The sequence below is a fragment of the Artemia sp. Qi Xiang Cuo genome, chromosome 1 (assembly GCF_049724085.1).
Source record: "Artemia sp. Qi Xiang Cuo chromosome 1, ASM4972408v1, whole genome shotgun sequence".
Lineage (NCBI taxonomy): Eukaryota > Metazoa > Arthropoda > Branchiopoda > Anostraca > Artemiidae > Artemia > Artemia sp. Qi Xiang Cuo.
In genome coordinates, this window is record NC_142794.1 from 4,131,615 (window position 1) to 4,155,903 (window position 24,289).

A 24,289-nucleotide genomic window follows, 5' to 3' on the forward strand; every position below is an offset into this window, starting at 1 on the left:
CCAATATATACATCAAAAGAATCAAATTTTAATGCTGATATAAAATATAAGAGTTTCATCCAGTTTAATCCTACCCATAAAAAATTACGTGCCTGAGAAAATGTGGCTGATTTTCGAAAAAAGGGGGAAAGACCCCCTAAAAGTTATAGAACCTTAATGAAAATCACACCATCATATTCAGCGTATCAAAGAACCCTACTGCGGAGGTTTGAAGCTCCTATCTACAAAAATGTGTAATTTTGTATTTTTTGCCAGAAGAAAGATCAAGGGTGCGTGTTTATTTGTTTTTGTTCTTTTTTTCCCAGGGGTGATCGCACTGACCAAATGGCCCTAGAAGATCGTGGGAGGGCTCATTCGAACCATAAATTTAAGTTACATTGTCCTTTTTAAGTGACCAAAAAATGGAGGGCAATTAAGCCCCCTCACACGCTCATTTTTTCTCAAAGTTACCTGATCATAGTTCTGAGATATCCATTTTGTTTAGCATGGACAAAAATATGATAACTATGTCTTCTAGGATGACTTAATCCCCCGAAGTCCCCGGGGGGAGGGCTGAAGGTTATGAACTTTACCTAATGTTAACATTTAGTATTGGTTATTGGGAAGTATACAGACGGTTTCAGAGGGTATTTTTTCTGGCAGTGGGGGGGGGGTCAGGGTTATTTGGGAGGATCTTACCATGAAGGAAGTTTTCATGGGAGAAGGGACATTGCTATGAACGGGGCGCCGGATTTACCAGGATTATTTAAATAAAGATCCGAAATTATATATATATATAAAAAAAAGTTTTTTAACTGAAAGTAGGGAGCAACATCAAAACTTAATACGACAGAAAACATTACGTATATGATTGGGTTCATCCCCTAGTCAATACATCGCTCTTTAAGCCAAATATTATCTAGTACTCTCATAAGAGCTATATATTCTAATTGACGGTATTTGTGATTAAGGGGTAATTTTAGAAAAAACTGAATAAAATTTGAAATTAAGCTTAAAGAGGAAGGTTTTGAACTAAGGGGTGAACCCTCTAATATACGTATTAAAATTATAAGAATATAGAGGTTCGTTACGTAAGTTAATTCGTAACTTACGTATACTTATTATTAATAAAAACGTTCGTAAATAAAATTAAACAGGTTTCGAGAAAGCAATTTAACCAAATAAAAGTAAAATTAATATTCGATTTTTTTTTTAATTATTCATGTACGGTGATCCAAAATCAAAACCTGCATTAATTCAAAAACGTTCAAAACTTAAATAAAAAAAACAAGTTTTTTTAACTGAAAGTAAGGAACGACGTTAAAACTTAAAACGAACCGAAATTATTCCGTATATGAAAGGTGCTATCCCCTCCTCAACGCCTCGCTCTTTACGCTAAAGTTTGACTTTCTCACAACTCTAATTTTTTAAACAATGAAAAACTTTAGCGTAAAGAGCGAGGCGTTGAGGAGGGGACAGTCCCTTTCATATAAAATTTAAAAAAATATAAAATTTTATCAATATAAAATTTTAGGGAGTGAATATAAGATTTTAGGGAGGGTATGTGGAGACTTTCAAATGTGGGGGCAAAATTGAAATAATTTCAAGTCAAAATAAAACATTTTTTTTCAAAAGTAAACATGAGAAATGAAATATATTGAGTAAATTGCTTCCACCAGAGGGCAAGTTAAACAGTATTTAATATTCAAACAAAAATATCTAAAATGGAAGTTAAGTGAAAACAACTCCAGTATGAAACAGTTTATAAAGTTTAAAAGCACCTATGTATATGTTCGTATGACAATAAATCCTATCTCATTTGGTTTTTTTTTTAATAATAATAAGTACTTGTATGACATACCCCCTACCTAATGTTGTTCTAATACGGTCCTCTGACGCTCAATCCTAATGAAATATACCAAAGTAAGATAAAAATATAATACTTTAGAAACAAATTTTAGCTTATAAATTTGCCCATTAGGGGGGAGTGGGATGGTTGAAGTATAGCGGGTCTGCATGCCCAATGTGTTTGGGTACAATTATTCTGCATATTATGTAGTAAGAACTGTTTTCTAACTTCAAACTGTCCGAATACTATACCCCCCCCCCCCTAATGGGCAAATATATTACCCAAATTATGTATTTTCGATCTATTCTGTCACTTCTCTTTGTCTTGTCTCGCGCTAAGCTGAAAGAAACTAACGAAAGAAAACCGGTTCTATAATGCGTCAATGAATAACAACTCGAGCGGTAGGAGTTTATCATACAAGTACCTAATAATCAAATTTAATCTTTCAGTCTTATTAGAAACATAGAAAAATAACCATAGAATTAAAGAAGCGTGCTGTAAAGCCAAATTTCTGCTTGATTCTCATGAGTGTGTATTTAATTAAATATTTACCATTATGGTACAAAAAGACTTTCATAATAACTTTTCAACATTATTTAATTCAATTTCGGAAGGTATGGCGCAACCTCCAAAGCATCTACTGCACGGGTCGTAAATTACGGAAATTCTCTATTCAGTAGCCAACATTTTTTGTAATTTTCGGTCACAGATAGGTTTTATGGCAGAAAAAAGGGGGGGGGGGAATTAGCACAAGGTTTATTCTCCTAAGATTTCGAAAAAAGATGTTGCCCCCCTCCCTGCAAAAAAAAAATCATGAATTGGTGCTATTGGTAGACTATGATTTATGTTTGGAAAATTAAATTTGACCAGAATAGATATATAGATAATTTATTCAGCCGCTAGGCCATACACAAACATTACAATGATTATATAAGACAACAGCCAGCATACATTTAAATAAATCGTATAACTACTAACAACAAACGAAAACCTTAAACCCTTTACTTCCCTCTTTTTAAACCCTTTTTATAAATCCGGTCACTGCTATTATCATCTTCCGGGATGAAGATTTAAGGATCCCAGGAAAAAACACTTCCCCATTACCTAAATACTTCAATCTCAAATCTGAAAGCCCCTGGCACACCGTCAAAAAATGGAGCAAATTTTCTTCCTCCATACCACATAAAGAGCAAGTATAACATGATCTCGGGCCCTGAGCATTTCTTTCAAAAATTTTAATCTACTTTTTAAGGGCAAACCATTCGCTTGGACCTGGAACCACAGACACAAGTTTTCCGGTGGTAAATGCAGCTTAAAATAATATTCTAGTACAAAAGACTCTTTTATCTTAGAATACTGGTGCAAGGTTTCAAATTTTCGAATCTGTTCATGCCAGAGTTGGATCTCTTGATTCTCCTTAACATGCTTTACCTTCCGATAAATTTCGTCTGGATCGCCTGTTGGACCAAGACCTTCATTCTAAGCGTATGAAAGTCCGGCATTATCAAGGAGAGCTTTAACATGAAACGGTCACGATCTTTTTCTACCTTCCTGCAATAATTCAAAATATGCGGATTTCATAAGCCTCTCATCTGATAGATGAATAATTTTCAGCCAAAATTTTACTACTTGTAGTATCCTTTCTACATGCAGCGAAAACAAACCTAGATCTCCCAATTCCGAACTTCAATATATTTAAGTTCGTATTAAAGGTAATATTTAAAATTCAGCGTTCAAAAATTCAAACGGTTGATTCCTCTATCTTTTTAATAGGATGTGCGCGTAACTGAACCCACGTTTAACCGAGCCCCGTTCAACTCAGCTCATTTAACTAAACACTTGTTCATCGCCCCCCCCTTGACTCAACCCTCATTTAACTCAAACCTCGTGCAACTCGAATCTCATTCAACCCCTGTGCAATTGAACCCTCATTGGACTCAATCATTACCAGCTCATTACCCGTTTAAACCAACCTAATTTGACTCAACCCCCTTCCACCCCATTGCTACAACTACAAAATTCAAAAGTGTGGAGAAAGAGGAAAAGTTTTGCATTAAAGCAGCATAAAAAACCTTACATGTAGATTAACATACGATTAAAGACCATTTCACTCGGCTAAACTTTTATCACTTCCGGCAAAACGGGTCGAATTATATATATATTCTAGGTATATTGTGGATTTAAGGAGGGTTGAGTAAAATAGAGTTGGGTTAAAGGGGGGTGGGTTCCATGAGGGTTGATTTAAACGGGGGTTGAGTTGCACAAGGTTTAAATTAAATAGGACAAAACGGGTCGAATTATAAATATTCTAGGTATATTGTGGATTTAAGGAGGGTTGAGTAAAATAGAGTTGGGTTAAAGGGGGGTGGGTTCCATAAGGGTTTATTTAAACGGGGGTTGAGTTGCACAAGGTTTAAATTAAATAGGACAAAACGGGTCTAATTATATATATTCTAGGTATTTTGTGGATTTCAGGAGGGTTGAGTAAAATAGCGTGGGGTTAAAGGGGGGTGGGTTCCATAAGGGTTTATTTAAACGGGGGTTGAGTTGCATATTGTTTAAATTAAATAGGGCAACACGGGTCGAATTATATATATTCTAGGTATATTGTGGATTTAAGGAGGGTTGAGTAAAATAGAGTTTGCTTAAAGGGGGGTGGATTCCATGAGGGTTGATTTAAACGGGGGTTGAGTTGCACAAGGTTTAAATTAAATAGGACAAAACGGGTCGAATTATATATATATATATATATATATATATATATATATATATATATATATATATATATATATATATATATATATATATATTCTAGGTATATTGTGGATTTAAGGAGGGTTGAGTAAAATAGAGTTTGCTTAAAGGGGGTGGGTTCCATGAGGGTTGATTTAAACGGGGGTTGAGTTGCACAAGGTTTAAATTAAATAGGACAAAACGGGTCGAATTATATATATATATATATATATATATATATATATATATATATATATATATATATATATATATATATATTCTAGGTATATTGTGGATTTAAGGAGGGTTGAGTAAAATAGAGTTGGGTTAAAGGGGGTGGGTTCCATGAGGGTTGATTTAAACGGGGGTTGAGTTGCACAAGGTTAAAATTAAATAGGGTTGAGCTAAATGAGAGCTGAAATGAACGGGGGCTAATTTGAATGAGGGTTGTGAAGCATGAGAGTTGTGTAGCATGGGGGTTTAGTTGAACGGGATTGAGTTGTCAGGGGGTTGAGTTTGATGATGGTTGAGTTGCAAGGGGGTTAAGTTTGATGAGGATTGATCTGCAAGGGGGTTGAGTTTGATGAGGGTTTAGTTGCATGGCGGTTGAGCTGACTTAAGTTTTGAGTTAATCAGGACCCAAAATCTCTTAAACAGACCCTATAAGATTATTTAGTACGGTATGAAAATAACTAAGATTAAACACAATTCGGTAACCTCTCTGGTGTTGTTGCAAACCGATCTAAATTTCAACGAAAACCAGGTCAAATTTTGCAACAGTACCAGTACAGATTTTTTTTAATTTTAACAGCTGATCTTGTTCAACAGTCTTTTAAAAAGTGCACTAAATAAAAGAAACGTTGATAAGGCGACAACACAGGATGCTGGAGATCTGGGGATTCAAATATTCCAGGTGATTTAAATTCTGTACTACAAAACGCCGTTATGCGAGCCAGATGTTTAGAATCATACTTGAAACCACAGCTGTGTTTGCGCGCAAATGGCTGTTTTTTAGTTTTCTGTCAGATTTTTAGTGCGATATTATTAGAGGTTTATTGTAGGCCTATTCCAAAATTGTATGATGTTTATGCTTTTCCTCATAATGTCATTTAATTTTATAATACCTGGCCCGTGCTTACTTTTTGACGAATTCTTTCTCCCCATCCTCTAAATAAAATCCTGACAACTCTGTGCCATTTGTTTTAAATCTTTACAAAAATGTTTCACTCCGCTCAGAGTTCCAAAGAGTTTTTGTTTTGATAATTGTCAAACTATGAAAAAGCTTGTAAATAGAAATGTAAAGCAGAATTTGTCTTAGGAGAAAATATTGAAATAAAAATACTGTTTCCATTGGACTCATCTTAGGACTATTCACACCGGAAAACCGTAATTATAACAGACGAATTAACCCCATTTGACACGAACTGTTCTGTATTTTTGCTATTTTTGTTGTGCGTGTGGCTTTTTGAGTCGAAAAAAAAAACGCCCCCTTCAAACTCTATTTACTCCTAATTGATTTTGTCTCTCAAATTCCGCTTGTGAATTATAAGCATTACACTTATTTTTCAATAGATTGATATTTTGCTAGGAAAATGCTTTAGATTCATTGGCACTGGTGCATTATGCGGGAATCGCTATATACTGTATGTGGAATGTCAAACGGGAAATGCTACAGTCACCCGACAAAGCCCGTCAAAATGCTATTTCAGAGACCTAAATTGATTGCAAAGCGTTGTTTCTCATGGATTTTACAATATTTAAACGATTGTTTTATGGGGTTAGGGGGGCGGGGAAGGTACCTAGGTTAGGTTACGTATTTAATATATACTATGCTTTACCCAACATCCCCCCCTAATGTGCACATATTTAGCCCAAATTTGTTTCTAAACTATTATATATCCATCCTATTTTATTTTATTTCATTGGCATTAACCAAACTTGACTTCTTGGCGGTGCTCGCATAATGCACAAGTCCCGAATCATTTATTATTTAGCTAAGTTAGAAAGCAAATGCATTGTATTGCTACTACTACAAGTTCATTGCAACATTAAACTACATGAGGCTAACACACGTGAAAACAATCCGCCTCCATTCCATCCTACTGAGAAGCTTGTCATTTGACCTTATACCATGAAATACAAGAACGTATCCATGATTTTTGTTCAGGGGGGCTGGTCAAACCTAGTACTCCCCCTCCCTTCCCTAGATACGGCTTTGATGGAATGACCAACGATTTAAAGGAGTTGCAACAAGCCATGTTTTAGTGGCAATAAGTTGGCTTACAAGGAGGGGCGTGATTTCCTAAGGTACAGAGGGGAAGCTTCCCCTCGCAGAACTCGGTTTGACCCCCCTCCCCTATCTGGCATTTAGTTTTTTTTCAAAAATCTTGCCAAAATTAAGAAAAACCTGCATAATTCAATCATCCATAGAAACGGGTCAGTTTTCTTTAGTATATCTTTACCGCTATGGTACTATATGGCTATGGTTTTATGGTTTTCACTGTCATTTTCACTTGATTTGGGAAAATTGGCTTCAACTTTGTACCCCCCCCCCCGTATTTTGACGAAAACGCCACTGCTTAAAAGACCGTCTTGTGAAAATTATGGCGGATAACAATTCAGTATATGACTTTTCAATCTCGACAATGTTTTAAGCTAAAACCTCCTTATCAATGGCGGTAACTGAGCTTATACACCCTTGTGTCAAAAGCAATAAGGTGGCGAGGTTTAAATTTTGACAGGGTTTTATTTTTAAATTCCCTACAGACCCCAACTTGCTTTGCACCGATCATGGCTACCCTACTTGTTTGCATAAAATATTTTTGAATTTGACGTAGAAATAGAAATGAGAGTACAAAAACTGCAGATTGTTTTTACACTGGTTGAACGGCAAAAGAAAAATATTTGGAAATTGGCCACGCTTCAGTTTTTACAATTAACGTCTCTTAATATATTGGTATTATTAATTTAATCTCTTTTATAATTCTGCAAGGTTTTCAAAAAAATATCAGTCGCTTACTGATTTCCATAACGAAGAAAACAAAGAAAATCATTGGCAATCATTAAAAATGTGAGGGTATTAATTTGAATTTGACGCTAAAAACTACAAGTTTGAAAAAATCCCCGCCAACGGCCTGGATCCAATTCCCATGTCTATCTAATGCTCAAGCCAAACTATAGTCTTGCATTTGACTATAATTTCATGGGATTCGATACCTTAAAAATCATTTTGGGAGACTCAACGCCGGCTAACCCTCTCAAAGACAAAGGGTCCATTAGTGAATTTTCCAAGCACCACAAGGATCTCCCAAATCAATTTTGGTAAATATTGATAGAGGATCTTAAATGTGCCAACAGTTCGAAAAGCTAACGAGAGGCTAGTTTAAAATAAAGGAAACATATAATCTTTGACTTATTGTTAAGCAAAGCACTGTCTATTAAATGTAGATATAGCTTAAATAACATCAAGGCCGTATCCAGGGGAGGGGGGTTAGGGGGATTGAACCCCCTCCCCTCGAAATGTTTGTCTGACTCGTAAAAACGTAAAAAATGGATTGAAAACGTAAAAAAACATAAAAAAAGGAGAAATGTTTTATGCGCTTTTGAGATTTTTTTGTGTAACCCCCCTCGAAAAAAATCTTAGAGTAACCCCCCTCCAAAAAAAATCCTGGGTACGGCCTTGAATAACATGCATCCTGTCTCGGCAAGGTTTTCAATCGAAGCGGATAGAAGAACAGGGAACTCCCAAAGCAGTCAAATTGCTCAAATGATACTTTCTCTGGGCTGATTTTTTACGTTTTCCAAACAGGTATGCAAGAATACTTTTAGGGACTGCCCTTTCCTCAACTTAAAAATAAAAATGGAAAAAACAAAATTAACACTTTCTAAAGATGTAAGTTTAACTAATTCTGAATATATCTATCTTCGGTAAAAAACGGGAGAAGTTAAATGGTTTTTCTAAGATTTTCGGAAATTAGGTGCCGTCTTCCAGTTGTTTTATTTTCTTGTTTTTTTGTCTTTTTTTCGGATCTCTTATCCAAGCTCTACAATTTACGGCAAAACCACCCAGTCTATTCTAAATAGTTTGGGCACACAAACTAAACAGTTTATAATGTTCGAGATAAGGCGATCCTTTAAAGTACCGAATCTCCTTAGTGATTGATGCGTTCAACTCTCAAAGGTAATTTTCTGGACTGATCAGTCAGGGTTAAGGCATAATTTTTTGAAATAAAAAAAAACGAAATTTGGAACAGCAGTTTTCCTATCTATATGAGGAATCTGGCAAAGACACGAAGGAGTAGTCCTCATTAACAATACTTGGGAAGCAAATTAGTCCTGGCATAGGCTTTTCAAACCCTTATCTTTTAAATTTCCCATTTATTTACGAAAAAACATTTTTTTACGAAAAACTTATTCTTCTTTTATACACAGTGTGGCGGTGGACCCAGTGTGGCTTGAGCGTAGTTCCTGCCAGCTCTCTAATATTGGTCTGGCAGCTTTCCGCTGGCCTCGAACATCAACAGAGAGCGAAGCCACCAGCTTATCCAGCGCTCGAATAGTCTGATATCAACAGCCCTTACCCCACCCCCTTGTGGGGTATTTAGTACCATTATTATGATAATATCTTCTTTACTCGTTCATCCGTAAGGTCAGATGACCCGAGCCACCTAAATTCCTCTTTCGTGATGCATATACTGAGTGATATCGAACCCCTTCGGTTATTACGAAAGAATATAATATTTCGAAAAAAAAACCATTGCAAGTCATAGATTTGACACTTTCCAAATCTAAATGTAAATTTATTCATAACAAATTAAGCCTCGAGACCAAGCACAGGACATTGAACATTGGGACAGAGATTATGACATTATGAAAGTTCGACAGTTATTGAATGAATTATAACACTCTTGAAATGAAAATTACTAAACTGTTTTTCAGCTTCACAACTTTGCTCAATCCCAATTTATAAAGTTTTAAAGCTATGCAAATACATTTCCTAAATTTTGAAAAAAACATGGTAAAATTCTAATTTAGCTACTGTTGGCTATCTTGGAAAAGGGTTAGGTTAGGAAAATTAAACTTTCAGGGATTGGTCTACAGGCTGAAGTATGTCCCGGGAAGGTATTTTGAAGTACTTACCTCCACTCCTTCTCCCTCTAGAGGGTTGTAAAATTTGCCTACATGACAGGTCAAATTTTTTTTTCAGATAAAATTCTACTTTCAGGACTACAAAATTCAGGACCCTCAAGACAGAGAATGAGTGGAGGTAGGTGCTTCAAAATACCTTCCCAGGACATACTTCAGCCTGTAGCCCCATCCCTAAAAGTTTCATTTTCCCAACCTAACCCCTTTCCAAGATAGCCAAAAGTAGCTAAAGTAGAATTTTACCATTTTTTATTGCCCTGACCCCAAAAAAATCCTACATAAACGCCTGAACCTAACTCCTTCCTCTCAAGGTTAGACCTAGCTATGTTTACGTACAATATTATTTAGAATAAAGAACAGGGGCGTCTTTTGGAGAAAAATAATTACTATATAGCCCACGCCCCTTGACTATCCAGATTTGCCCCTCAATGAAAACGCCGGAACTACGCCCCTAATACGGGGGCGGATCCAGGACCTTGTTCGTAGGGAGGGGGTGCAAAATAGGTTGATCCGATAAACATTAGAGCAAGTTTAATTAACGCAGACATGCGTTAATTAAGTAAATGACACTACTTTAGACGACGTTAGGGGTGCCTCGCCCCCTCTGCGATCCGCCACTACCCCTGATAACGCAGTGTCGACATAACAGAGGTGAATATGCAAAGTAAGAATAATATAATACTAGGTTTTTTAACCAACGGTTGCAGGGCAACTCTACCCCCCCCCCACCCCCTAGTTACATCAAGACTTTTATAAACAGAAAAATAGATATTCAAGCTTAAACAAGCAAAATTGTATCTGCCTTCAACTCTCCCGTGTATGGAAAAAGTTTCCGGCACCAGTGAAAATACGAATAAAACACAACGAAATATGTACTCACCGATTAGCAAAATATACGAATTGAAAAATCACATGGATTGTATACTAGAAACACACACAAATTCTAGCATAGAAATGAAGAATTTAAGAACGTTTTTGGCACAAGAACCTAACACAAAAATAAACCAGTGTCGTTGAAATCTAGCAAGCTTGCTGTCCTGTGCGCATATTAGACAAGAGTCTGCAATCGATAAAAATAAAATCGATAAGGAGTCAGAAACCCGGCTTTGAGGAGGGTGGAAGTAGTGGGGGTGGTATATTCAATAACGGTTATCAGCGTATAAAAAATATAGGGCTTACATTTTAATAATATATATACTTGTCTATTATATAAAATACACTCGAGAAGTGAAGTTTGGTTAATGCTAATGAAATAAAACAAAATTATGATGAAAAATATAATAGTTTAGAAACAAATTTGGGCTATATATTTGCTCATTAGGGGGGGGGGAGGCAAAGCATAGTGCATTTTAAATACATATATATTTGCACATTAGGGGGGGGGGGTAAAGCATAGCATATATTAAATACGTACCCAAAAACAAACCTATTCTAACCTAACCAAATACCAACTAAATACTTAAAAAAAATATAGCTACAATTTATTTTCCAACCCAGCCTAAGCTAATTCTCTAGTATAAATAAGTTGCTTGACTAGTTTCTCGTCTCATGTTCGCATCATTTGCGATCGAAATTCTCGAGTGTGTTTTATATTTTAGACAAGTACCAATATATTCTTTATTGTTTCTAAGAAAGATAATTAATGAGGAATTATAAACAATTTTACTTTCAATATATTTCTTTCCATCTATCTAGATGCAGGTTTTGTGACACCATTCATTTGCGAATTGGATATTTTTTTAAGGAAACAACGTCTCAATAAAGTACAGATGAAACGCTCCTAAATGGTTGCTCTCCGACGAAAAGAAAATTTAAACAACAAATTTGGGAATAATGAAATATTTATATGTATGCCGCTATTTAAGAAAGAGAATGGGCAAGATTAATATTTAAATGCTATCTGTCTCCCATAATAGAGTTAGTTAACATATTTTCGTTCCTGACAACACGGATCTTTGGGCATAAGTGGACACTAGAGTTTGTAATCCCACTGACAAGGGCTGAGGGCATGGGTGCCCATTATGAGGGGGGCAGAGGGGAGGGGGCTCTATCTCCCCTGGCTGAATGATGCTACCTTATATTTTATATTTTTGTTTTGAGATTTCGATTATACAGCATTGGAAGTGTCGATTAGACCAGCTAAGCCCCCCCTCTAAAGTTCAGCTTATGGACGCCAATGGCTGAGGGGCGGCGGTTAGGTAATAAAGTAGTGGATGTAGTAAATTTAGTAGTTAGCATTTCGGAAAGTATTTTTACATGTCTGGAAAATATTGCGGTTGTGCGCCATAGCTTTCTTTTTATTAAAAACTCTCAAATTAAAATTTTCACTAAATATTACTAAAATGATTATGTGTAAGTAAAAATAACAATCATGGGTTCCATGCTCTTTTAATATGGTTATGGTGTTCCAGAGCAGCTAGAACTTTGTGACCCCCCCCCCCCACCCCGGTGAATTAGTGTTTCAACTGGAGCGGTTTACGACATTTTTCTTACACTTAGAATTAAAGTCCAATCCCTCAAAACAGGTCCATAACCAAGAATTTGTTCTTGGAAAAAATTTCTTTCCTTGGACGTGAGTATCAAGGTCTTGTGTGCAAAAATTTGTTTACCTTTATTTTTGTGACTTTTTTACAATCCGGAGAATTTTTTCAGGGGAGAAGAGGAGATTCAAAGCGGGTAAACCGCCCCCTGGATGCGAGTCTAGATCAAAATAAGCAAGCTCTATTAATTTGCCCAGTTCATTTTCTCCTGCCTTATTCAGTTTGTGAATTATTTAAAGTTTCAAAATGCCGTTCATCTTCATTATTCAGTTATAGAAATCAGAGGCAACGCTGTAGCGTTGCCTATAGTAAAGGCCATACGGCTCCAATGTTTTATTATTTATTTATTTATTATTTTTTTCCCCCAGATGCACTTCATATGGAAGGGGTCATCGTAGAAACTTCAAAGGGGCTAATTCGATTGGAAATCGAGAGTTCTAGTGCCCTTTTTAATAGTCGAAAATGATTGGAGGGCAACTAGCCCCCCCACGCCCATCATTCCCCCAAACACATCCAATCAAAATTTTGAGATAGCCATATTCCTCAACGTAGTTGATTTCCAAATAGAAAATATATTTTTGATAAGGATACTCCACCACAGCCTTTAGAAAAAGGATTAAAATTTATTCCCAGGAAATATATAAAGTTTTTATAGAAGACAGAGCCACAAAAACATTCCAACGGGCTAATTCAATAGTAATTTCAATTGAATTTTGTCCTTTTTAATAGATGTCTCACATTTTAGGGCCCCTGGCCCCCCCCCCCAATGCCCATCATTCTCCAAAACACATCCAATCAAAATTTTGAGATAGCCATTTTGTTCAGAGTAGTTGATGGTAAGATAGAAAATATTTTTTTGAGGAGGACACTCCCCCACAACCCTCAAGGCAAGGGTTTTAAGTTATACCCTGGGGGCATATAAGGTTTTTATAGAAGGCGGTGTCGTAGAAACTTCAAAAAAGGCTCATTCGATTGGAAATTCAAAGGGCCAGTGCCCTTTTTAATAGTCAAAAGTGATTTGAGGGCAACTAACCCCCCTCTCACACCCACCTTTCTCCCAAACACATTGAATCAAAATTTTGAGACAGCCATTTTATTAAACGTAGTTTTAAGTTCTGGGAATTAGGTCTTTGAGGATGACAACTATCCCACTGCCATCAGGGCAAGGGTTGTAATTTAAGAATACTCTGAATTCTTCATACTATTTCTTATGGAAGGGATACTCGTATAAACTTTAGAGAGGGCTCATTTCATTGGAAATTGAAAGTTCTTGTTCACTTTTTAAGATTCAAAAGAGATTGGAGGGCAACAAGACCTCCCCCCCCCCCTCCACGCCCTATATACATCAGATAAAAATTTTGAGATAGACATTTTGTTAAAATAGTTCAAAGTTCTGATAACAAAAAACTCCGGTGTCGACACAGCCCACCAGGGTCCGGGGGTAGGCGTTGTAAGTTATGCCCTGGGGGCATATAAACAATCAAACAATCACTAAATAAACAATCAATGCAAACAAACATACAATAGATATTAATGTAAATTAACAAATAAATTTTAGTTTTTTAAATTAATCTTCTTATGTAACTAAGTTTTAGACAATAGAAAACTAAAGGTCATAAAGGCAATAAGGTTTCGATGTTTTATTGTTTTTTAGTTGTGCACTAAGATTAGTGAAAACACGGCCACCAACGGGACTTTAATAAGGTAAAGTTTTGTATGGGAAGAACACATAGTAAATCTATTATAATTATCCAATTATAAGGTTAAAATACATACTCTGTGATAGATGCAAGATTGCTTTGGCACACAAAATTCTATTGATGTCAATTCCAAACAGTCGTGATCCCTTTGTGTCAGCAAGTTAAATGGTCTAAACCCCCTTATTGGAGCTATTTTTTCAATTAATTCATTGTTGTCAATCGCTGTCCACAAGTTATGCAAGCTGTCTATTGTTCATATATAAGGTTTTTATCAAAGAGGTTGTCGTATAGACTTTGAAAAAAGCCCCATTCGATTTAAATTTAAAGTTATATATCCGTATTTTAAAGTCAAGAATAACCTTAAAGTATGCACCCCCCTCCCATGACATAAAAACTTGAAGCTCTTTACACTACAAGCCTTAAAAAAATCAACTTAAAAAAAACTTTCCAATGATTAAGTTTTTCAATGGAAAATTAAGGTCACTCCTAGATAGACCTCAACGGGAGCCGTTACCCTTTAAAATTCAAAATTGCCTCGACCAGAGAACCCCATCACAGAGTCAATGAAACCCAAAACGAACAAAAATTAAATAAGGAATCATACCAAAAAACATACAACAAATAATAATACAAATGAATAAGTATATCTTAAAACGAGTAATGCTCAGATAGAATATGAAATTCGTGCTTAAAATGAAAAAAAAAATATTTTGCTATTCAAGTATAAATGAAACTTAAAACGAACAGAAATTAAATAAACAATCAATGCGAACAAACATACAATATATATTAATGTAAATGAATAAATAAATCTTAAAACGAGTGAAACTTAAATTGAATATGCAAATCAAGTTTGAATCGAATAAAAATAACTACACAACAAGAGTTTTGGGTATCGCCTCACTGCAGAAGCCTAAAACCTACTGCGTCATTGGCGCTTTACTGAAAACGAATTATATTACAAATGTTTTCTTTTGTACTTAATATTGAAAATAAATGTAAAAATTACCGTAAAATTTTGAACTCATGAGCTTTCAGCAATTAATATCATTATACATCAAATATTCAGTTTAATTTATTAGTTCTTTCCAAGATTGGTCAAGACAAATATAGTTTCACTACAAACAAACTTCGGACACTGCCCCCTTCTTTAACTGTAAAAGCTAAAGCCTTCTGCGTCATTGGCTCTTCACTGAAAACGAATTACTCGTATATTACAAATTTATTCTTTTCCAGTTCTTACAGCATTGAAAATGAAAATAAAAATTACAGTGAAAAGAATTCTTGAACTGATGGATCTTTCAACAATTAATATTATTATATATATAATATTCAAATTGATTTTGTTTCTACTTTCCAAAACTCTTCAAGACTCATATAGTTTTCAGTAAGGCGCCAATGACGCAGTAGGTTTTAAGCTTCTGCAGTGAGGCGATACCCAAACTCTTGTTTGTAGTTATTTTTATTCGATTCAAATATTTGGTACTTGTCTGTTATAGAGCTGATGTTTCTTCGCTAGAACCTGTATCTCTGACTAATCCTAATGAAATATCATAAAATATGATGAAAATATAATACTTTAGCAACAAATTTGGTCTGTATATTTGCAAATTAGGAGGGGGGGCGGGTGGGGGTAAAGTATAGCTGGCATGCATGCAAAATGTGTAAGGTACAACTATTATGCATAGTATGAAGTAAGAATTGTTTTCTAACTTCACACTGTCCAAATACTTCACCCCTGCCTCCCTAATGTGTAAAAATAGCCCAAATTACATATTTCCCATATATTCTGTCACTTTTCTCTTTGTCATGTCTCACGCTAAGCTGAAAGAAACCAACGAAGAAACTGGTTCTACAGTACGTCAACAGCTGAAGAACTTAACATAGGCGCTATAATAGACAAGTACCATATTTTTTTGCCTTTTCCTAAAATACATCAAATAAAACATTTTTTGCTCTGTGGACCCATCTTACGCCTACTCCTACCTAAACCGTGATTTTTCTTTTCATTGTTTCAAAATTATGATGTCTTCAGAGCAGTGCAGCATTCTCGTCAGAATTGCCATATTGAACCTATAAAACTTTTTATAAATTATTTTTCTGCAAATATTTCTTTTACAGTATTCTATAAGAAGCCAATCATACATATAAACTATTTTATATATTCAACCAAGAAATCAAATGAAAGCCATGGAGTATAAGTGCTTATACGAGTATTTTATGATTTTTTAGCAAGATTCTTTTTATTATTTAAATTTAGTCATTTTTAACGTTTTGAACCGTGAAAACAAATGATTAAAAATATTTATTCAAATATGACTAATTCTGTTTTATATCTGAAACAAATAATTAATAGTATGATGAGTATAAATACAACCTCAAATTAACCTGTAATACATTTAGTCTAACACTGCCGCCCGATTATTTTATACGCTTAATTGATGATTTTTCCTCTAGATTATGTTTTTTATATTATTTTAGTCAGTAGTAAAAGTTTGAACATTTAAAATAAAAGAGTAAAAATATTTATGTAGCTTTTACGATTTCTGTTTTCTATCAGAAGCAAATCATGAAAAGTCTGTTTAGTATCAAGACAATCTCTCCATTTAAGGAAAGCCAGTGATTAAAAGTATTTATATGATTATTTTCTGATTTTTCATCAAGATGCTTTTTTTTATATAATTTTATTCATTTTTAAAGGCTGGAAAATTTAAAATAAATTAGAAATAATATATATTCAAAAATGAATAATTCATTTTTATATCAGAAGACAATTATTATTAGTCTTTTGTGTATCAATACACCCACGAATTCCACTGAAAGACAGTGATACTAACACTGACGACCGTTGTTTTTATACTATTATTTTCTTAATTATAAACAAGCTACTATTGTTTATATAAATTTATTCAGTTTTAAAAGATTCAAACTATAAAACAAATGAGTAAAAATATTTATGCAAAGTTTAATAATTCTTTTTAATATCCGTGGACTATCAGTAAAATTATGTTGTGTATCAAGAAATCCTCGCAGAAAAATGAAAGCCAGTGATTATAAAACTGCCGCCCGATTTTTTTATAATTTTCTATTCTGATTTTTCATATATAGTCTTTTGTTTAATTATTGTTCGACTTTATTAACGTCTTCAAAAGTGACAATAAATGATTAAAAATATTTAGTTAAATATGAATAAGTCTGTTTTCTATCCGATTCCAAGTAATAAAATTCTGTTGATTATCAAGAAACCCTCGCCATCAAAGTAAAGCCATTGATTAACATATTATATACTTGTCTTAGCTGATTTTATCTCAAGCTTATTTTTTGTATTTAATTTTCGTCATTTTTACAATTTGCAACAGAGAAAATAAATGATTAAAAATATTTAGTTAAATTTTAATTATTCTTTTTTCTATCTAAGGACAAGAATAAAAAGTCTTGTTATTATAAAGACAACCACGCAGAATAATTAAAGACAGTGAGTCTTAAACTGCCGCCCGCTGTTTTTATACTAGTATGTTATGATTGTTAATCTAGATTCTTTTGTTTATTTACTTTTAGTTAGTTTTAAAGGCTTGTACCGATAAATCATATGATTAAATATAATTAGTCAATTTTTACTTATTATTTATTCTATCAACAGCCAATAATATATAGTCTCTTGATTATCAATACAAACTCACAAGAAAATGTAAGACATTGAGTCTGACAATGAAGCCAGATGTTTTTATACTATTCAGTGATGATTTTTCTTCAAGCGTCTGTTGTTTAATTAATTTAAGTAAGTTTTAAAGTCTGTAAACGAGACAATAATTGAGTAAAAATATTGATTCAAATTTGACGAATTCTGTTTTCTATCAGAAGAAAAGCATTAAAAGTATGTTTATTATCAAGACGATTTCGCCATAAAAGTAAATCCATTGATTAAAAGTTTTTATCCTAGTCTTTTCTTATTTTTTCTCTAGAGTATTGTTTTTATTTACTTTTCGTCAGTTTTACAAGTTTCAAAATTGAAAATAAATGAGTAAAACTATTTAGTCAAATTTGACGAATTATTTTGTCTATAAAAAGCCAATCATAAAAAGTATTTTGAGTCTATAGACAACTTCGCACTATCATGAAAGCCATTTATTCTTAAACTGTTTTTTATATATGTTTAGCCTATTTTAGCCTATGTTTAGGCCATATTATTTTTTACGATTAATGTCATATTTGTCATCATCGCTTCTTGTGTTTAATTAATTTTATTCTGTTTTACAATCTTGAAAATAGAACACAAATGAGTAAAACTATTTAGGTTTTACTACTTGCTGATTTTTCACTCATGTTTCTATGTTCTCAATCCAGCACCCGCTTTTAAACAAAACTACAGAATTGTAAATGTAGGTCTTTTCCCGTAAAACTTCCATCCGTAAAGGAGGGCATAGTCCCCCTCCTATATGGAATAAATTCTCCTCATTCGGAGGTTCAATATTAGTCTTTACTTTCATAATAATAGCGTAAACCATAAATATTCCCAGAAACAAAAAGGGATTAAATATCCATTTCACATTTTTGACGCGCTTTTTTAAATTTTGTGTACCCCCTCCCCAAACAAAAGCCCTGGATATGGCCCTGGGGATTATTAATCAATTTCTACCTCTACCCTCGCCTCGTCTCCCCCTTGGAACTAATTCTGCATTTATAAGGTTCAGTGAGAGTTGCGGTGTTTACCCAAAACTTCAGAATTGCAAGTCTGTTTCCCTAAAACTTCAATCCCCGACTCTAAGTTCTATGTACATGTGCAAGTTTTCACGTAACCAATACCAACAATCACATTTTATTTTCAATGTCCTTAATACTTTAAATGCCAAAAAATAGCTTCCTTGTCCTTGTCCACACAACTGGTCAATAATAGACAACAACAATAGAAAACTCGGAATCTATTTAGAATAGAAAAACTAGAAAACAGAATTTAGAAAACTCGGAAATCTTTATGCAGCACTATGTCTTTTTCAGTGGCGTCAATTCACGGTAATTAGGAGGGGGCAAAAATATCATTTTACAAGATCTAAGGAGGGGGGGCATTTTTTCAATTTTTCCGGTGAAAATAGCAAAAACATCATTTTTGAATGAAAAAAAAATTTGTTTTTCAGAATAACGGGGAGGGGGGAACAAATTATTAAACCTCTACTAGAAAGCCTTTCACGCTTGATGAGAGCTTGAATCACTATCTCCATTCCAAATTTTTAATCTTGAATAGTTTGCTTGTGATTATTGTTTTGACTGTAGACGATAATAATTATGATTTTTTGGCATTTTACATTAGCTTAGGATGGAAGAACTTGTTTAAATGTGAAAGGTTATCCTTAACTAAACGTAACTTAACGACGTCACCTAGGAAATTATAGACGTAGTGTGAAAGCCGCTTTACTCCTAAGGGTCGTATCTGGCAGTTTCCCACTTGTGAAATAACTGCCTAAAACCACTTGATAAGTTGTCCCTGAGGAAGGATTTGCAGGGCATGCAAATCAAAAGGATCAAAGACTAATTGAACTCACGTGATTCTACTAATATGAAGATTTAGCTAACACTAATTTAAGCCAATCATAATTTTTGGCAAAATTTTACAGAAAACCTGACTGACTCAAATTAGTGCTAGCTAAATATCGGTATTAGTAAAATCTCATTGTGAATTGACTTTTAGCAAAAGTTTTTTTTTTGCTAAGAGCAAAAAAAATGAAAAAAAGCAAAAGGGAAAAGTCTGATACAACTTTAGGTGTCGCAACGACTTTGCGTGAAAAGCAAATAAAGCAACATTTTGGCACGATTGATGAGGGATTAACGTGACATAAGTGTGAAATGATGAATGTCGTAACTAATAACTCTGATTTCCTGAAAACAACTAAATATTGGCGAAATTTAATTTTCGGCTAGATCAGTGCATTTAGAGTTGAAACTGATGTCTTTGCAGTGTTTATATTATATGATATTTTAATATCAATTTAGTCTTGCATTTGTCTGTTGAATAATTCCATTTTCATATATCTAAGCTAATAATCTAATAAGCTATAATGATAATAATAATATATATATATATATATACATATATATATATATATATATATATATATATATATATATATATATATATATATATATATATATATATATATATATATATATATATATATATATATATATATATATATATATATATATATATATATATATATATATATATATATATATATATATATATAAATGTAAGCTATAATATATGATATTATATAATAATATATAAAAATAATGCTAAGCTATATATAATAATAAGCTATAATAATAAACTATAATCTAAGCTTATATATCTAAGTTGGTCGTATGTTCCGAAAAAGAAACCGAAATTTTACAATACTGATATAAAATTCAGTTAAGTCTATCAGTTTTTGTAGCCGCTTGGAGCTCATTGCGAATAAGGTTGAACAATACTCTCGGTAGTGGTATCGACACCAAAAAAATTATATTTTGAGCCATGGCGGTGCGACATTTCGAGACACGTATACGTACTTTGGACACCTGTGATTTAAATTGTGCGCACATGGGCTTCTATTGAGAGGAAGGGGCATTTGCCCACCCCCTATATGTTGAAAAGTACCTTTTTTGCATTTTCATTTACAGGTTGAAAAAAAACTGTGAAAGGGCAATTGGAGTTTTACGTATTAAAAAAAGACAAATAAAAAATGGCATTTTCTATCGCAAAAAACGACTACAGTTAAAGAAAGAAACTTCTATCCACAAATTCATTGGTTGGAATTTCTGGTTTCATATTGCCCAACAACGATAATAAAGAATCGATGTTCATGGGAAGTGGATCGATGCTCGTGTATCGACTGCCAATACACAATTTTTTTTACACGATCATCCAGCTCTACTGCATGGATGTTTTGAAATAGAAGTGTGAAGTGAAATAAAAGAGAAATAAAAATGTACACAAATACAATCTGTGTCAACTAGCATAAAAACCTGGACAATATACCGTACCTGATTCTCAGGGCCATGAACAGGGACTTCAGAACGATTTTACTTTGAAAGGAGTCCAATCAAGAACTAAAGATACACAATTTTAAAGTCCTTAAGTTGCTAAAGTCCCTGTTCTATTTATATTTTCCCTACCTTTATGCAACTTGCATTTTTCATTTGCCTGTTCAATAAGTCTGTTTTGTTTATAGAAGCTGGCCATTTGGCCATATGTTCTCGAAAAGAAAAATAAACTTCTTCACATTCGATATTCAATTTAGCTATCACCACTCTTGTAGTTCACTGCACAGATGTTTCAGAAAAAGACAAATTCACAAATTACTAGCTGTATCAACAAAAATAAGGATTTGTATGGTTTACCTGGTAGTCTCTGACAACAGTGGATTCGACTGGAGGGGGTAGACAGGGGTTATATTAACCCCGAGTTTTTTGTCCCCTCCCCAAATTTTGGAAGACCTTTCCGGGGCATTTTTATTTCAAAAATGCCCCTTTTTGGAGTTTTCACTAAAAAAATCGGTACTTGGGCATTATATGGGCTTTTCTAAAAAGTCAAGTTTGGTTAATGCTATTGAAATAAAATAAAATAAGATGAATATATAATAGTTTATAAACAAATTTGGGCTATATATTTGCACAATAGGGGGGGGGGGTAAGCGTAGCATATATTAAATACGTAACCTAACCTAGGTACCTTTTTCTCCCCCTAAACCCCAAACAACAACAGTTTAAATATCGTAAACGCATTGAAAACCACGTTATGCATTGGATTACTATGTAGCGGACTCTTGAATTAACCAGTCAAAAACGGTTTTTTCGTGACTGGTTTCCTCGTAAAGGCCCATATAGTGCCCAAGTACCAAAAAATCGAAGGAAACAGCAAATTTACATCCCACTAGATTTTGAAAGATATCTTTTGCCTCTCCCCCCCCCCCTCATAAGTTTTCATGAATTGGTGTCCCTACCTAGCAACTCTTTCCAGCCCAAAAAAATGTCAGAATATTTTCGCATCACATTTAATTTATCTATCGTTTGCTGTAAACAGTAGTACTTGTGTAGAAAACGGTAAGTGCGCGAGAAGTCAAGTTTGGTTAATGCTAATGAAATAAAACAAAATAGGATAAAATATAATAGTTTAGAAACAAATTTCGGCTATATATTTGCACATTAGGGGGAGGGGGCAAGCATAGCATATATTAAATAGGTAACCTAACCTAGGTAACTTTTTTCCCCTACACCCCAAAAAACAAAAGTTTAAATATTTTAAACGCAATGACAAACCACGGATTGTAATCCAATTCTCTACTGAAAGAAACCCGTTTGACTAGTTTCTTCAGCATCTTCCCTATATAATATGGCGCGTGTGTTACAGATAGAGTACACAACTGAAGAAATCCATTTGTCAAAGTTGTTCATGCCAATCGATAGAGGATTTAAAACTGAAGCTAAAAAAAATTTATGCTTACTTGTTCGGACTGGCCAGGAATGTTATTGTTTTAAGCGCTTGAAATTTTAACAAAATTTCTAAATCCGTTTGGCTAATTTTTCTAAAAAACATTAATTTTCACTGAAAAAATCGAAACAAATTGCCCCCACCCCTAGCTTTTGAAAAATATAAGGTACTTATTTAGAATCTAGAGAACACGCGAGAAAGACCACATAAAAATCTCAAAGATACTTAATGAAAAACAGGTTTTTGTTGCATAGTGAGGTAATGCTCATGCCATGACAAAGATTTAAACTTTAGTTTTTTGGGTTGACGGGGCAAAAAAAGGTAGCTAGGTTAGGTTACGTATTTATATATGCTATGTTTTACCAACACCCCTCCCCCCTAACATGCAAAAATATAGCCCAATTTTGTTCATAAACTATTATATTTCCGTCCTATTTTGTATTATTTCATTAGCATTAACGAAACTTCACTTCTCGCGTGTTTTCTGGATTCTAAATCAGCACCAAATATCATTAACCCCCTGCCCTCGCTCCCAACACTTTCGCACAATTGTCACGGTAGCAATTGTCTTCTTTGGAAACAGTGTTGAACAGGGAATCGAAATGATACTACTTTTGTGTTATTGGGATAGCCTATTACTAAGAAACGAGCAATTGAAAAATCTAACTGTTACGTAAATTACGTAGGCTATATTTGCTTTCGTTCCCCATAAGGAAATGATATGATTCTTAGTAATTGGAAAAACTCTTGTCAATCAACGAAAAGTGGCACAATTTTTCAAATAGTTAATTCATTTAAATTGTATAACAATGTTCCCATAAGATAAATTGCCCCTCCCCTAAATTTTGAAAAGTAAATTTTGGCTCCGCCATACACTTTCGTGATTTAATACCCTTGCATCCGGGGCGTAGTTCCAGCATTTGTATTGGGGTGGGGGGGGCAGGAGGGGTACACATCTGAATAGTCAAGGGACATGGGCTATATGATATTTTTAAGCCCCCTTCCCCCGAAACGACACCCCTGCCCTGCATTGATAGAGGAAACAGCAATATATTCGACAGAAAGATTGATGATTCATCCAAGTTTTAAATCTTTTCTCATAATTAGGTCATTTTTTAAAAACACAACAAATTAAATATCAGTAAATAGGGAAGTCAATGTTCAATGGCAAAATAAATCAAATAATTCTTACCTGGTTTAAATGTCCTTGGTAATTTGGTCAATTCATAAATTGTCTTCAAAATTTCAAAGATCTAAAAAAAATAATGTTCTGGTCTCCGGAGACGCGAACATTGCAAACTACACAGATATAGATGCACTCCTATATCCACCCACAGCCTGCCACCCGTCCAATCACCTGCCTACTGCAAAGGGCCAACATTATTTTGTGATAATGCAAGCAAGCTTTATCGCTCTGAATTTGGGTTAAATATTAGATTAATTAGCTTTCTTAAAATTATCTTTAATATTAATAAAGCTTTATTCGATGGCTGTTAACGACTATAATTGAGGGCTTTATTATATGAGTTTTACCAAAAAGGAAAGGAATAATTTGAATGAATACTCCATGTTTTGTATGCAAGTTTTCGCCGTCGAGGGTGTTCTCATGTTTGGAGGGAGGTTGGGCTCTTTAAATTGAGCCTAACCTGATTGTATGGCTCTAAAATAAACATTAGGAATTTAATAGAAACCTATCAAGCGCTTTTTGGGAGGCTCAGCCTAACAAAGACCGCGCTCGGGTAATTCTGGCCTCTGAACTCCCACGCATTTAGCGCCTCTCAAGGACGTCTTCTCGCTTTTTTTCGTGAAAAGAGTGGTCTGGATTGCTGGAAATATCTAATACTTACAACAGGGCCGTATCCAGGATTTTTTCGGGGGA

General features: G+C 34.2%; 1 protein-coding gene across 2 annotated transcripts in view; it reads right to left on the minus strand.

Moving 5' to 3' along the window:
• Positions 1-23,715, minus strand: part of LOC148955920 (uncharacterized) — a 58,410-nt gene extending 34,695 nt beyond the window's left edge. The window contains exon 1 of one of the 2 annotated variants that reach the window (XM_089093169.1): positions 23,603-23,715. The gene's annotated coding sequence lies outside the window, so the exon portion shown is untranslated. Of the gene's footprint in view, positions 1-10,586; positions 10,730-23,602 lie in introns of those variants that run through there. The other variant, XM_089093160.1, reaches the window with a different exon arrangement.
• Between the last annotated feature and the right edge of the window lie 574 nt (positions 23,716-24,289).